A 13,108-nucleotide genomic window follows, 5' to 3' on the forward strand; every position below is an offset into this window, starting at 1 on the left:
CTGGCCTGTTGCTCTAAGTGCAGACAAAGGGCTCACTTGAGCTGAATGGAGATGCTAATTTGGGGCGTCAATAGAAACTGCCCTGGCAGGAAGGAGGCCATGTGACTCTCTGACTCAGCCAAGATCTTGGAGGCGGGCCAGACTGAACATGTGGATTTGACATTGGATTAAATATATGTTTAAGGAGAATACTTCTAAAATATTGTACCAAACTGACAAAAATATAAAATTTAGAGATTATTAAAATGAAAAATTCGCTCACAGTTTAAAACTAATCTGGAATCTGTGCGATGTTCTGGGACTGAACCACGAAAGTTTTTAATAGTGAGGCTATTGTAGTTGTGCTAGGAACATGCTAGGAACATGAAAAATTACAGAAGTATGGCCAGATGGTATGTGTATGTATATGTAAAAAATTGTACAGATCCGAAAATGTGTAACCAACCAAAAGCGCGAAAAACCTGTCATTTGTGACCCGAAACTCGTAGGAACATGAGACTTGAACAGAGACGTGCCTTAATCAATCTGTGATGCGTATATGTAATATTAACAAGTTGTGCATATGGGAAATATGTTTTTTGTGAAGTAAAAGCAAATCGGAGGTTCTTCTCTAGATTGTAAATGGCAGCATCACTATGACACATGATGACACACAGTTTCTTTCTCAAGTCAGGGGACAGGGAATTCTCTGACCTATCAGATCCTTAGAGGGTTGGGCATAGACAATCAGCCTCCCCGCCCACTTTAGAAAATGGATAAATAGGGACTGTTGAGGACCCACCGACACACACTTACCACTCATCAACTGATTCCTTGGCAAAGCAGCCTGCAGGAAGATCCAGGCTCCAGACAGATCCAGAAACCAGACTCTAGAACTTTGAAGCAGAAGGGCCCAATCCCAAAAGCTGAACTCTGTGGCCTTCAGAATCTTAAGAAACCTGATTCTAACCCCTAAACTTCCAAGGGGCACCACAAAATCCAGCAGTCTGGCTGAGCTGTTTTGCTGTTCTAGCTAAGAACCCTGTGCTAGAACCAAGATCCAGATCCGTCCAGCAGAGCTGGAACCCAAAACCCATCAGGCCCAGTCCAAGAGGCCGTGCAGACCAGAGGGCCTTGCTGAGAGCGGAAACCAGTGCCTGAGATCTGTCTTGTGGTGAGAGAATCCCAGCCAAACCCTTGACCAGATCTTTGATGGGTCCATTCCATTCCAAAGCCACAGGAGTGAGTATTTAATCTAGAACTGTCCATAGTCATCTCGTAGTTAAAGTAATCCTGTTCAATCAATTTCAACCTATCCAGAACTGCATTATAGAATCTTTTGTCCATCCTGAATTATTCTCATTATATAGTCTGTGATAATTGTAGCGATAATCATCTGTGCACTGATATTTTCTGAAGAAAGTCAAGTGTCCTGGCCACAACAATCAGAGTGGAAGGCGCCCTGTTCTGGTGGTTGTCCCGTTGGGTATCTTGTACTTTCATAGCCCCTTAGCATAAGTCCATATTGGTTCCTAAATCTTTAAAGCGCATCTTTCATTTTGAAATCTTGACTCTGTTTTCTAAAAAATCTACCTTCACAAAAACCTCTGTAACTTTTGAACCGTATGTCCTAGAGACAAAATTTTAATGTCATTTTGAAGCTAACATCCTCAGCTTTTCTGATAGTTTTTGCAATTTGGCTCAAATTCACTCCATGTAAAATAGCTGTTTCTTGCTTTCAACTTCTGAATTTCGTTTTCCATCTGCTAACCATTGTACAATCATTGCTAGTATTGACCTGTACCAATCCCAAGCAACTCTCACTAGTTCTGAATCCATTTAGTGAATTAAAATCATTTTTAGCATTTTTCCCATTCAATTCAAACCACATTTAAAAGCAATTGATCTGTTTAAAATCATACATGTGCTCTCTAAGTTTGCTGGGGGAATTGCGATTCAACTGCATGGTTGATTGTTATTCCTGATACTTGTGTGCCCTCATTCCATATCTCCATATTGCATATTAGGGGGGAGTGAGTAGTAACAGGGGAAAGAGTGATCATATTGTATTTTGATTGAAGTCATATCAAGTTTTATTTCTGTGTTGCATTTCTTCCTATCATTGCAATCTCTTGAACCAATACAAAGTATTCTCTGCTAGATTATTCTTCCTATCCCTACTCCTAATTGATAAAAGAGGTTGTTGATATTGTAATATTACCCATTGCTGATCATTGTAGAAATATTAATAAGTGTGATATTCCAATATTATCCATATTTATAAAAGTGTGATATATATATTGTTCAATTCTTCAAATAAATCTTTTAACTTTGCAAAGCAACCTATTTCTTGGCTCAGTGAGGCTGGGGGGATTCAAAGAGAGGGGCGTTGTACAAGGGTACATAATCCAGAATTAAATGAACTTTTGACATAAAAATATATAAATAAGGGTTTCCATTGGGCATCCCATACTAGGCATTGACTTAGTTGGAGTGCTGGATTGAAATCACTTACAGATTGGGGGCTCGTGGCCGGGATTTCTGGATTAGAACAACCACTTGTGCATCTTAATACAGTGTGCTAACTAATAGGATACATAAATCCTGTTGGGCTAACACGCTGTAATACACTGTAAAAGCACCCCTCAAAAGAGAACGCTCTAAGGAAACGGTCTGTTTTGCAAAATAAAATAAAAAACTTCTGTAAATCAGGAAGGATATCAATATTTCCAAAATGGCGACATAGGTAGGCATCATGATAGCTTGAGAACACCTTCGACATAAGTTATTTGTGAGAGGTGAGTGGATTGAGCAGGACTAGAATGTGTGGTTGCAGGCAATCAAACAACAGATCACTGCAACAGGGTTAGATATCTGGAGAGATCAGGGCCCCTTAAATGTGGCCCTGAGTGAACTATATATGGCTCCTAAGGCCAAGGATGAGCAAAATAAGATTGTCAAGATAGCGGCATATCTATATTTATCTATGGGAACCATAAAGGACAAATATGCTGAAGGCCACGATCTGGCGAGCAGGCAACTGATGGCATTAGAAAAGGCCCAATCTGATCTGGACTCTTCTGAGCGGAACCTGCAGAGGAGCCAGGAGTCAGAAAATGAAAGCAGGTAGTATCTAGTTAAAATCAAAGAGGATATGGGTATCCTGCAGCAGAAAAAGGCAGACCAGGAAACCAGAATTCTGCCCTTGCAGAAGGAGTACCACGAAGGTTTGGACTCCCTACTGCAGAGCCAGAAAAAGCTGGAGCAACAACTGGACTTCAACAGGGTATGCGCAGAGCAGGTAGTAACCCTGCAAAGCCACCTAGATAGAGAGAAGGCAGAGAATAACAAATTAATTCTGAAAGACCTGGACACCCAGGCAGAGTTTGATGAAGAGCGCCAGAAAGCTGGTGCCCTTCAAAGACAGAGGGACGACCTGGCGGCACAGAGGCATGCTCTTGTTCAGGAAAGGGACAGCTTAGGCCAGGAAGTCTGTCACTTAAAAAGGAAACTGGAAGAAAATCACCTGCCCCTCCAGGGACTGGGAGACCTCCAAAAAGAGCATGATGGATTGTTAGAGCACACCAGGAGGGTGGGGGATGCTCTGGCAAGAAAGGAGCAGGCCAGTAGGGACGGCACTCAGGAGGTAACCCTCCTGCAACAAAGACTGGCCCAGTACTAAAAAGCAACCGAGGAAGCACAGAGAGAAAATGAGGCTCTCTGTGAGAATAATGACAAGCTCCACAGGCAGGTAGCCATGCAAGAGAGACTGATAGAGACTAGTAAGGCCTTAATTGAGGAACAGAAAGCTCAGGTTCTTTCATGGCAACAGGGAGCAGGGGCTGATAGAGATGAGGTTCGCTGGGAAAGGGAAACACCTGAGCATAACCTCAGGAACCCTAGTACCAGAGGCCTTCCTCTCTCCCAGTCCCTGGACTCTGCCACCCCATGTCCCTGGCGCACATAAGGCCAGGGCGACGGAGATGACAGAATTCAATCCAATCACAAGTATGGGACTCATAAGCCAGTACCTCCCAGGCATGGATGGGCGGGCATCTGGGTATGGGCGCCCTCAAGTACTGTGAAGTTTAGTGGGGAACTCCAAGAGAGTAGGCCCACTAAGGGCATCTTAAAAACCTCTGCCCAGCTAGGACATTGGGGGGGTACCCATCAAATCCTGTGAGCAAGGAGGAATCAGAAGACTCCTCTGACTGCCCCAGGACACAAGAGACTAGGTCCCCACATTCTGCCAGCCATTCCCAGGCTCCCAGAATCCGGGAGAACCTAGAAGACCAGATGGGCACCTCTGGGAGCAGTGCCTCTGAGTTAGAGGATGAATGGACCAGGGTTACCCGAACCAAGAAGGCCAACAAGGCAAAAAGGGCCTTGCTTAAGGACCCCTTAAAACAGATCAAGGCAATAAGGAGCGTCATCATGCCTTATCATAAGAACGCTAAAGTATTCTGTTTGGGAAAACTTAGAGCTCTTTGAGCAAATGATGGAGACTTTCCATTTGAAAGACAGCAGTAGCTGCATTCAGTATGTGAAATGGACATTCTACCCAGAATACTCCAGTTTCTTTGCGGGGCTGGAGGACCAAAATCATTCAAAATGGTCCACATATAGGGCGGCCATCCTAAAGTATTTTTTCTGTTCACAGAAATCCCCAAGAGGCTCGCAAGGCAGCCTACAATTTCCAATGTGGGGAGGATCAGGCCCCACAAGAATTTGTGCAGGAACTAAAGCGTGCCTTTGTGCAGACTACCAGAAGGGTGCGCATGGACAGCCAAGAATTTGTTAATACTTTTTTCCATGCCTTACCAAAGTACATCATGACCCAGCTAGTGAGAGATTATCATGAGGAAAGATCACTAGACTGGGTCATTGAACAGGCCAACCGAATCTATGAGGTGCAGAAGCCCATAGAAAACAAAAATAATGCTAAAAGCCCCAAACCAACCAGCACCCCTGCTGCTGCTAAGGTGGCAGAGGTAAAGGTTGCCACCATTTTGGATTTGAGATGGGGGCCTAAAAACTTGCCTGCACAACAGAATAATTCCAAGTCCAGAAGGCCCTCGGGCCAGTCGCAGACAGGGAGCCAAGGAGGTAGTCCCACAAATGGGGTCCCTCACTCCCCTGACTATGTAAGTCCCCGATACAAGGGGAAAAGACCCATCCTGGGTTATGTGTGGACTCCTCCAGCCCAAGGGGGGGATCCAACCAGGCACCTAACCCAGGGAACTTCCCTCCTAACTTCCCCCAGGAGGGCAGAAACTCCCCAAATCCTGGACAGAACTTTTTCCCCAGGTATCCACAAAACTTCCAACCCCAGAATAATCCATCCTTCTTTCCCCACTTTCCTGAGCCCAGACAACGGAATCCGGGAGAGGGGAGGCCAAGGTTGGAGGGGTACCCAAATCTTCCCAACCCATGTTATTGCCAGAGAAGGGATAGCTACCCTTCCTGGGATCAGCCCAGGGGAGCAAACAGAACCCTGTATCAGCCTGAGCCGGTTTCACAGCTAGAGCGGCAGGTTCAAAATATGGCACAGGATCTGGGTCGCATGCTGAGGGCTCAGCAGAACCCTCAGATGGGTATTCCGGCACAGAATGCCTCCAACTCTGGACCTGGTGCTCCAGAACAATGACGGGGGCAGCACCCCGACAACCCACTGGTTCCCAGGGAGGAGGCACAATGGGAAGGGGGGTGTAAAGCCTTAGAGGAAGCTTCCTTCCCCACTTGTAAAGAGCCCCTGGAAACCCAGGAGCCGGAAACAAATCTCCTGCCCCTGAAAGTCTGCCACCAAGGAGCAGAGAGGGGGTAGGAGAAACAAAGCACCCAAACAGACCCAATTTGTGGAGGAGGTACAGATCTTCCACTTTGAAGTAGAGGGGTCCTCAGAGGATCCTGGGAAAAGGATATTCTCTTTCAGGGATGGGGGAACTCCTCCCAAAGAAAAATGAGTCCCAAAGGATTCAAATCCAGACTGGGTAGATGTGGGGACTGAGCTAGCGCCGCCCATCATCCCATCCCAGAACCAACAGCATCAAATTCCCCTGGTTCAAACCTATCCTGCTGACTGCCTCCAAAAAGGGGGCGGGGGTGGCCCAGAAAACAGAACCAGGGGAACTCAAAACTTCTCCCATCTCTACTTGCCACCTTTTCCTTTCAGATTCCCAAGACTCCCCACAGAATTCTGCCCAAATCTCTTCTCTCTCAGTGTCCAAAACTAAAAAACTAGCCTGCCAGTTGTCTCAAAATGTGCATTCTCTGTGCCCCCTTGCAGAGAAGGAGGGAAGATACTATGCCCCGGTACAAATATAGGAGCAGAGTACAATTTTGGCACTGGTGGACACTGGATCCCAAGCTACCCTTCTGTCCAAAAAGGCCAAGGGGGGAGAAATACCAAATTCCTCTCACCTCTCTTCCTGGACAACTTCAAAACTTTGACGACGGGAAGGAAATTCCCATCGAGGGGACTGCATATTTGGACATTAAAATTGGGTGACACAAGGGGAAACACCCGGTCATAGTTGTGACTCCAGAGGGCACCCCTTGTTTACTGGTGAATGACCTCCTGAGAAGGTTGTCACCCCTAATAGACTGTGTAAACAAGGTCCTCTGGACCCAGACTAGCTGACCAATAATATTGAAACAGATGGTCAACCATGTTAGTTTAAACGGCACATGCCACATGGTTGAACAAAAATCTGACCAAGTAGAATTTCACTTCCAGAACAATCAAATTCCAGACGTGAGAGTAATAACAGTAGGACAACAGACTAGTGTTGGGGGGTCCTCTCTATTTCTGAAAATCAACCTTCCTTCCAGTCTAAGGTGGCATTCCACACTGGAATGAAACACTCTGAAATTTTTACCAATCCACAATCAGACATTCCCACTCCTAAAGTCCAGAAAGATGTGAAATCAACTCAGAGCCTGGCTGATATTCAGCAAATTGGAGAGCAGTTGTTCATCCCTGTTCAGTTAAATGAAGGGAAGGACTCTGTTCTCGCCTGAGTGTGTGTGAACAACGGTAAGAGCTTCATCGGCGAAGCCATGTTCCGCCAACTCCCAAAAAAAACAGCCATTCCCACATTCAAACTGATAGACAAATGGGAAATGGATCTGGAAACACCCAATTCCAAACATCTCCTGCCAAGCAGGTGTTTGCTCAAAATCGCCATAGGCAACAAGAGCATAGTCCATAATTTTTGGGTCGTGCGAGACATCACTGCCGCCTTTTACTTAGGCAGTGATATTCTCAATCGCTTTGCCATTAGTTTGGACCTAATAAACCTCAAAGCTTGGTCCAGATTAGCGGATAATCCCATGGGTTTTGATGATCCAGAGAAAGCATTTAGGTCAGCTCAACTACTGCCTTATGCAGTTGAAATTCAGATTGGAGAGGAAGTCACCATCCCAGAAAGGATCTGACAATTCTCCCTGGAAGTGAAAGTTAAAATAGGACAGAAGTTGAAAAACCCTGATGCTTATATTCATCTAAATGCTTCTCTCCAACAGCAAGGGTTGGGGGTAAACCCAACACCATTAGTCAATACAGAACATAACACCATTCCAATAGAGGTGGATAACAATGACTTAAAGAGTATCACTCTAGCCGCAGGCACCATTATTGGAATGACGGTTGATGACCGACATTTTTCCATTGATTTAGGCAATGAACTGTTAGGACCAATCCCCAAGGACTGTTTTGACAGTGACAGTGATGACAACACAACACCAGACAGGATCTTTACCCGGCAGGGGGGGAACTTCCTGGTGTACACTTCCTGCCCTTATGGTAAGGAAGATTTGACTTATGACTTCAGGAGGGATAGGTGATTTTCCAGGTCCATGAGGGCTGCCTTTCCCACCTGAAGCCACCAGTCCAAATCACCACTTTGACCAGAGACTTCTCCACCCAGCTGGAGGAGGCCGCTGAGATAGCGAAACCAGAAGTCTTTCCAGGCTTCAGGCTGATGGTTGAAGAGAGAGTCGACCTAGCTGATGCATGTGAGTCTCTGGAGAAGAAGCAAAAGTTGAAACAAGTTTTCTTGGAATTTCAAGATCTCTCTGCGGTGGACTCATATGACTGTGGTCGCACCGACATCCACACAACAACAATTCCCACGGACCCTGACATGACTCCAGTGTTTGTGAAGCAATATCGCTTGCCTCTCGCATTAATGGAGTCCCTAACTGAAATAATTAAGAAGCTTGAGTCCTGTGGGATAATCTGTCCAGTACACAGCACCTTCAATAATCCGGTGCTGTGGACATTGAAGCCAAAAGGCCAGTGGAGACTCTGTGCCGACCTTAGGGAGCTCAACAAACGGGTCTATACTTCCCGATGGCCTCTTCCCTACATTAGGCAAGGGCTGGCCCAGATCCACGGGTCACAGGTATTCACTGCAATAGACCTGACCAATGGATACTGGACTGTACCTGTCAGTAGGGAAGACCAATACAAGCTGGCTTTTACCTTTGGGGGCCAGCAGTACACATGGACCCAGACTCCCTTCGGATGCATCAACTCTGGCAATGAATTCAACATTTTCCTACATAAGGCCATGCCCGACCTGGGTGAAAGGGGTAACCTGGCTTATGTAGATGATGTCCTCATCAAAAGCTCAACTGTGGAGGAACACATAGCGGAGATCCGTTATGTTCTGACCCAGTTGAGGGCCGCCGGAGCACAACTTTCCTTTCAAAAGGCACAGTGGTGTAGAACCCGTGTACCTTTCTTGGGGCATGAGATTACTCCTCAGGGTCTCTGTCCCCAGGAAAAGAAAGTGGAAGCACTCCAGAAATTGAAAGACCCCACAACTCTGCGGGAACTAAGGGGCCTACTTGGACTGACTAATTACAGTAGAAAGTTCATTGAGGACTACGCAGAGATCACAAGACCCCTGATTCATCTTTTGAAGGGGGGGATCAAGTGGGAATGGGGTCCAGAACAAGCCGAGGCTGTAAGACAACTCAAAAGAAGCCTCCCACAAGCGCCTTGCCTAGCTTACCCTGTCAGAAACAAGGAGTTCTTCTTGGAGACAGGGTTCTCTAATACATGCTTGACTGCAGTATTATACCAAAAGCATGACAATGTCAATAAAGTAATCTCCTATGCGAGTAAAACTTTATCCTCTGTGGAGGAAAAATTCAACAATTGTGAGAAGGCACTCCTGGCAACGGTGTGGGCATTGAAGAAGCATCGCCCGTTTATCCAGGGGGAACACATCATAGTGGAGACTCCACCCCAGCCTCTGCAATATCTCCAAAGTGACAGAATCCATGCCGGAAATGTGAGTAATTCCCGAATTACTTTCTGGATTCTGTCAATGCAAGGCTTTCCTGTGGAGGTCAGATATGGCCAAAACAAAACAAGACCCCTCACGCAAGGTCTGGCTTACTTGCATGTTTCTGCCAGAGAAAACTGTCTCGAGGATGAAAGTCTAAAAACCAAGGACAACATGGAGGCATACCTTAATTCCCCACACAAAGTCTTTGAAAAAGACAGGTGTGAGGGAATGCCCACTGTCTATGTGGATGGATGCTCTTACCATGTTGACAACAACGGGGAAAAAGAAGTTGTGGCCGGCGTAGGGAATGCATGGGTGAATGAGACCCCAGAATCCTCCGCTGGGTACAAGATTGGTCCCCGAAGTAGTCAAGTGGCAGAGTTGATGGCTGTGCATCAAGCCATCCTCACTGCTGTCCAACATAAACTCCACGAACTGGTCATAATCATTGATTCAGATTATGTACGGAACGGGTTTGTGGAGACCTGGTTAATTGGAAAGCCAGATGCATGCTATGTGCTAATAACAAACCCTTGAAAGATGGGAAGTTAATTCAAAATATTGATGATCTGGTCACCTCGAATGGAATGACCATCTACTGGAAAAAGATCAAGGGTCATTGTAAAGTAGAGGGACCAGACAAAACTGGAAATGACTTAGCTGATCAGCTGGCCAAAACTGGGTCCATCCAAGGGGATCTAATTGAGATTGAGTCCCTGTTGGGGGAGATCCAGGTCACTGCTATCACTAGGTCCCAGACAAATGCTCACAATGACCTCTCAACTGCACAATGGAGTAAGGAGACCCCAGATGCTGATTTGATTACGGCTCAGAAAGGGGATCCAATAATTGGTAAGTTTTATCAACACATTGAGGACCCTGAGAACTTTCCCCTGACGGATACCGATTACATTGGGAAAGAGGACCTCAGAGTGTTGATGAAATGTCCAAAAATGTTCAGAATCCAAGACGGTTTGTTGGTAAGGAGATCCCTAGCTGGCCATGATCAGTGGGTGATTCCTACCTCATTACAAAGCCTGATGTTAAGTCACACCCATGATGCGGCCACAGACGGTCATAGGGGGTTTCATACAACACTTGAAATCTTAAGAGAGGTTGCATACTGGCCACACATGGGGCAGGATCTCGACCAATACCTGAAGGGGTGTGTTGTGTGTGCACAATTTCAGCCAACATCCCTCACACACCATGCACCTCTCCAAAAGAGGGGGATGACACTGCCATGGTCAGATTTGCAAGTAGATTTCATAGGGTCCGTGATTTGCACCTCTAGGGGGAACAAGTACATGTTGACCGTGACATGCTTGTTTACTAAATGGGTGGAATGTCTCCCGGCCCCAAATTGCAAGGCAGAAACAGCAGCTGCCCTGATGATCAACCACATCTTTTCACGTTTTGGACTACCACAAAGGATTGAGTCAGACAAAGGTAGCCATTTCACCAGCGAAGTAAAGAAAAAGAAGTGGGAGATTCTTGGGGTTAAAAGGAAGCTACATATTGCTTACCGGCAATCCTCTAGTGGTGCAGTAGAGAGATATAATAGAACAATTCTGAGCTTATTAAAAAAGTTTGTGGCAGATTCTGGGCCAAGTTGGGATATTCGATTACCTCTTGTCCTAATGGACATCAGATCTACCTCTTCATCTGCAACTAATATGTCACCGTTTGAGCTGATGACTGGACGCAGGATGGTGCTTCCCCAGCATCTGCTCCACAGAACTCAAGAGCAGACATTGATCAATGCCTCCACAACTCATGAGTATGTTGAAAATCTAAGAAAACATCTTCAACATGCTTTTGCCTATGCTCTGCGAAATCTAGAAAGATCAGCCGACAGCATGAAGACCCACTATGACTTAAAGACTACCAGAAAGGAATACACTGTAGGAGATTGGGTCTACTTATACAATTTCCAAAGGAACCAGGCCAAACAGCGAAAATGTCTGCCTACCTGGAGGGGCCCTTTTGAAATTGTAGACAAAATCTCACCAGTCGCCTACAAGATCTGCATCCCCAAAGGTAGTTTGGCAGAAGGGGAGGATAAGTGGGTCCATATTAATCAGCTAAAGTGCTGCCATCCTAGGCACACCCTGCAGCAACTGGAGGAGTCTTCTGGAACCCTAGAGGGGGCCACTCCAGACCCATAAAACTCCAACTATAAAATATTCCCAATATAGTCTATAAAATACAATAATAAAAATGTCTCCTGATTTCTCAATATGTCTATGTCCGCCCCACTACATTAATAGTGGTGGGAAAATGTCTACAAATGTGTTTTTGCTTTGTCATTCTAGGAGAGAGGGATAAGCCATAATAGATTGGAAACCTGGAGACTAACCAAGGAAGATTACCCGGGGACCGGGAGGAAAGATCCGAGGGGCCCGGAATATCGCTCAATACTCACATCAGGACTGGCGAGGAGAACCGAGTGATCCACCCCTGATGGAGGAAAAGATGCTGAACTTTGCCATTTTTGGAATCAGAAGAGATGAGGCTGACATCCCAGTCTTGCGAGTTTCCATTGATGGACGTTCAACACCAATCGCAAGAGGGGGGCTTGTGGGATGTTTCAACCCACTAGTGCAGGCCCCACAACATTACTGTGCATTGATTGCAGCAGCAACATCAGAATGGCCGCCGGAAAGCATGCTGCTCGCTAAAAATCACCAGAAAGTGCGCAGTAAAAAACTGAAAAACAGGCCGCCATCCACTTTTGCCTATGTCAGTGGGAACACAGGAGACCACTGCTAAAACTCATCATTCGGCTGCCCACAGAGCAACATCTGAACAAAGTCCACTTTTGAGGATCTGTCAAAAATGGGTGTAGTACCGTTACTCACCTCTGTCAGAAGCCAGGGATTTAAAACCTGTTATGTGTAAGGTTGTATATTGAACTCAAACTATGCCAAAGAAAGACTTGCTATTAGAAGCCTAAGAGGTGGATACAATTCAAAACTATATTCTAAAAAGGCTTGAAGTAAGAAATTGTTTGATGTATTTGTTAATAATGTAAGTTATATTTTAAGACAAGTCAATTTCAGACATTGGGTTTCAAAGTTAAAGTTTCCCACACTGGCCTTCAAACACATTCCACACCTCCTCCCTAAACATCTGTTCTCCTGTGCTCTGCTAAGCAACTGGCAGGCTGATGTGAAAAGGAACTGGGAGGGGCACCCTGGCCTGTTGCTCTAAGTGCAGACAAAGGGCTCCCTTGAGCTGAATGGAGATGCTAATTTGGGGCGTCAATAGAAACTGCCCTAGCAGGAAGGAGGCCATGTGACTCTCTGACTCAGCCAAGATCTTGGAGGCGGGCCAGACTGAAAATGTGGATTTGACATTGGATTAAATATATGTTTAAGGAAAATACTTCTAAAATATTGTACCGAACTGACAAAAATATGAAACTTAGCGATTATTAAAATGAAAAATGTGCTCACAGTTTAAAACTAATCTTGAATCTGTGTGATGTTCTGAGACTGAACCACGAAAGTTTTTAATATTGCGCCTATTGTAGTTGTGCTAGGAACAGAAAACATTACAGAAGTATGACCAGATGGTATGTGCATGCATATGTAAAAAATTGTACAGATCCGAAAATGTGTAACCAACCAAAGGCGCGAAAAAACTGTCATTTGTGACCGAAACTCGTAGGAACATGGGACTTGAACAGAGACGTGCCTTAATTAATCTGTGATGCGTATATGTAATATTAACAAGCTGTGCATATGGGAAATATGTTTTTTGGGAAAAATAGATTTTCTAAGTAAAAGCAAAGGGGAGGTTCTTCTCTAGATTGTAAATGGCAGCAT

Source organism: Ambystoma mexicanum, chromosome 3p (genome assembly GCF_040938575.1).
Source record: "Ambystoma mexicanum isolate Mex_15411 chromosome 3p, UKY_AmexF1_1, whole genome shotgun sequence".
NCBI classification, from domain to species: Eukaryota; Metazoa; Chordata; class Amphibia; order Caudata; family Ambystomatidae; genus Ambystoma; species Ambystoma mexicanum.